The sequence below is a fragment of the Pinus tabuliformis genome, chromosome X (assembly GCF_031772625.1).
Source record: "Pinus tabuliformis cultivar Carrire ecotype Pingquan chromosome X, CPIR1, whole genome shotgun sequence".
NCBI classification, from domain to species: domain Eukaryota; kingdom Viridiplantae; phylum Streptophyta; class Pinopsida; order Pinales; family Pinaceae; genus Pinus; species Pinus tabuliformis.
The window spans coordinates 475,304,925-475,308,694 of NC_142308.1; positions in this window are offsets into that span (position 1 = coordinate 475,304,925).

Sequence of the window (3,770 nt, forward strand, 5' to 3'; positions counted from 1 at the left end):
AGAAATTTCAAGGAAAAAAATTAACTGACCTTTCAATTGCAGAAATTCTTCGTTGAATATGTTGTTGATCCCAATGTAGCTACTCCACAAATTCGCTCCAAGTCTTTTAACGAACCTCAACAAACCTTGATGTAACATGAGTAATAGTGATAATGGAATATATAGGTGAAACTACGAAGATGTTTTATCGTATGGTGAATGCGGGATTAATTAGTTTTAATAAATTTTAACATGTTAATTTTTTTATGGCGATGAATGAAAATATGATAAAGCGAACAGTTTGGAATTGTTTTATAGTGGGGTGAATGTGGGATTACCTTGTTTCCAAATGTATTATAAAAATTTAAAAAACCATTCAATTGTTTAGTAAAAATTATATACTTTGACTATTAAAATAATTTAGGTAGAAGTTGTAGTTTACAATTTTAACTTTAATGATTTATTTCATAAAAAAAATTAAGATTACATTTTCCATTAAATTGCATAATAAAATAATGAAGTGAAATATATCTCACAAACTTTTAAGAGGGAAATATTTTCGCGAAAGTTTTTGGTTGGAAAATTTTTGGAGGGAAATATTTTCGCGAAATTTTTTTGGAGGGAAAATTTTGGAAGGAAAATTTCATTCTCTAAGCTATATAATATCTTTAGGAGACTCTCCATTTGTATCATTCAACATCCTCTATTTCAAAGGGATGGATTGTCCTGATAGTGAAGTTTCGATTTATACAGCATCAACATCTTCATCACGTAACAACTCTATTCATATGGATGAATATAGTGGGAATTCTTCCACTATGAATAGAAAGTCAATTCTTCCACTTAGTCCTGATCCTAAGGACTATGAGAGCAGCACTGATGAAAGAGGGGATGGAGAATTTCAAATAAATAAAGAGTCACAGATTCCACTTAGTCCGAATTCGAAGGACTATGAAAGCAGTAGTGATGATGAGCTTGATGACAAATTTCAAAAGAATGGAGTCTCACAGTGTCCACTTAGTCCTAATTCTATGGACTATGAAAGCAGTAGTGATGAAGAGCGAGATGGTGAAGTTCAAAAGAATGGAGTGTCACGGTGTCCACTCAGTCCTAATTCTAAGGACTATGAGAGTATCAGTGATGAAGAGCGTGATAACGAATTTGAAACAAATGGAGTGTCAAAGTGTCCACTTAGTCCTAATTCTAAGGACTATGAGAGCAGCAGCGATGAAGTGCATGATGATGAATTTCAAAAGTATGGAGTGTCACGATGTCTAGTTAGTCCTAATTTTAAGGACTATGAGAGCAGCTTTGATGAAGAGCGGGATGATGAATTTCAAAAGTATGGAATGCCATGGTGTCCAGTTAGTCCTAATTCTAAGGACTATGAAAGTAGCTTTGATGAAGAGCGGGATGATGAATTTCAAAAGTAGGGAGTGCGACGGTGTCCAGTTAGTCCTAATTCTAAGGACTATGATAGCAGTAGTGATGAAGAGCGGGATGATGGAATTCAAAATAATGGAGTGTCACGGTGTCCACTTAGTCCTAATTCTAAGGACTATGAGAGCAACAGCGATGAAGAGCGCGATGATGAATTTCAAAAGAATGGAGTGTCACAATGTCCTCTTAGTCCTGATTCTAAGGACTATGAGAGCAACAGTGATGAAGGACATGATGATGCACTTAGTCCTAATTCTAATGAGTATAAAGGTAGCAGTGATGAAGGACAAGATGATACACTTAGTTCTAATTCTATGGACTGTGAGAGCAGCACTGAAAATGCACATGAGGAAGAATATCCAATAAACATCGAGTCAAAATTTCCATTGAGTCTGAATTCTATGGACTATGACAGTAGCACTGAAGAAGGGGAAGATGAAGAATATCCTCCAAGTCAGTATTTGAAAAGCACAGTTGATCATAGTGTGGATAAAATTCCTCTTAATGATGATAAAAATCCTTATACAAATGATGATCTAATGATGGAGATGTTGCCAAGAAATATTGTATCAAGGAGTAGGACCAAACCTTTTCGTATCAATGCAAAATGTTCTAGTTATACAAGGGGTAGAGCAGAATATCTGACGAGAAGAAGTTCTATCAGCGCACTCATTTCAAGTGAATGTTGCCAAAAAGATTGCTTGAAACATATGGATTTCAAATTTTCATTTGAGAGCAGGAAGAGATATTTGTCAATGAATAAAAGCATGCAAAATTCATATTTAGTTGGGTGCATGCAATCTACATTGCCAGGTTATGATTATCGTATTAAGACTTTATTTATCTGTAGAAAAGCTTTCAAAATGTTTCATTCGATTGGGAATTTTTGTCTCTCGAGAATTCAAGAAAATTTGGAAAAGGATCCCACATTTTATTCTAAAATACGTCATAAAAGACAGCTTGGGCCATTATCAAACATTGCAATGTCATGGATGAAAGATTTCTTTTCAAAGCATGGAGAGTGTATACCAAATAGAGAGACAATACATATTCCAAATAATTTTTCGAGACGCGAAATCTATAACTTATACAAAGAATATGCAGAAGGTGCTGAGGGACATGGCCGGTTTATTACATATCAATATTTTGTGAAGATATGGAAGAAAGAATTCAACAATGTCTGTATTCCTAAGAAGACAAGGATGGGGATTTGCAGTACATGTGCTTCTCTTAAATCAAAAAGGGACAAATGTGAAGGGTCAGAAAGAGGTAGGCATTCATAACTTTAACTTTTAAGATTGTATATTCATCAAGTATGAAAACATATTTCTTAATGGCTTTCTTTTATGTTGTGTAGATTCAATTGTCAAAGAACTTTAGGAGCATCGCGAACAACAAACAAATGAACGGAAAAAGTTGTACAAGCATCGAAAAAAGTGTTATGATAATCCAAATAAATATTTGGGTTTGATAATTGATGGTATGGACCAGAAGAAAACACTTTTACCACATTTTGTTCGAACACCCAAAAATTTATAGGAGGAAAATTTTATTCAATATCACTTGGTTGGTTGTATGGTCTTCAATGGGAAAATGTTGCCAAAGGTGTACTTCACAGCTCCAAATATTCAAAATGATGCAAATCTGACCATAACCATAATCCATGATGTGCTTTCTCATTGGTCTGGTAATCTTCCTAAAGTTTTGTATCTACAATTGGACAACACTTGCCATGAAAACAAAAATTAGTTTGTTTTTGGATATCTAAACATGCTTGTTGAATTGAGAATTTTTCAGAAGGTAAAGGTTGGTTTCCTTCTTGTTGGGCACACCCATGACCATATTGATCAGATGTTCAGTCGTTTTTCAGTCACATTGAGGAGGAAGGAAGTTGGGAGCTTGCCATCATTAATTGAATGTATTAAGAAATCATACATGCTAGAGCCTACTTTTGATGTGTTGGAAGAAATTGTTGACATGCGAAGGTTTATTATGGGATCATATGGCGAGGGGAAATGCATTGAACAACTTAATGACATTAGCTTCCAACATCAATTTCGTATCAAAAAAATTGATGGGAAAACACTAATATGGGGCAAGAAGTATTCAACTACTACAGAATGGGCACCGTCATCAGGTTTGGAATTTTTGAAGTTCATTCTAGATCATCCAATATTTTCATCGAAAATATTGTTATTACAATTAGTTGGTGAAGTTCATAATGCACGCATACAAAACAAAGATATAAATTATCCTGATTGCCTAGAAGAAATAAAAAAATGTATTAGATATACATATGAGTACTTTGACATTGCTGATTCAATTTGGTGGGAGTCATTTTTCAATAATCA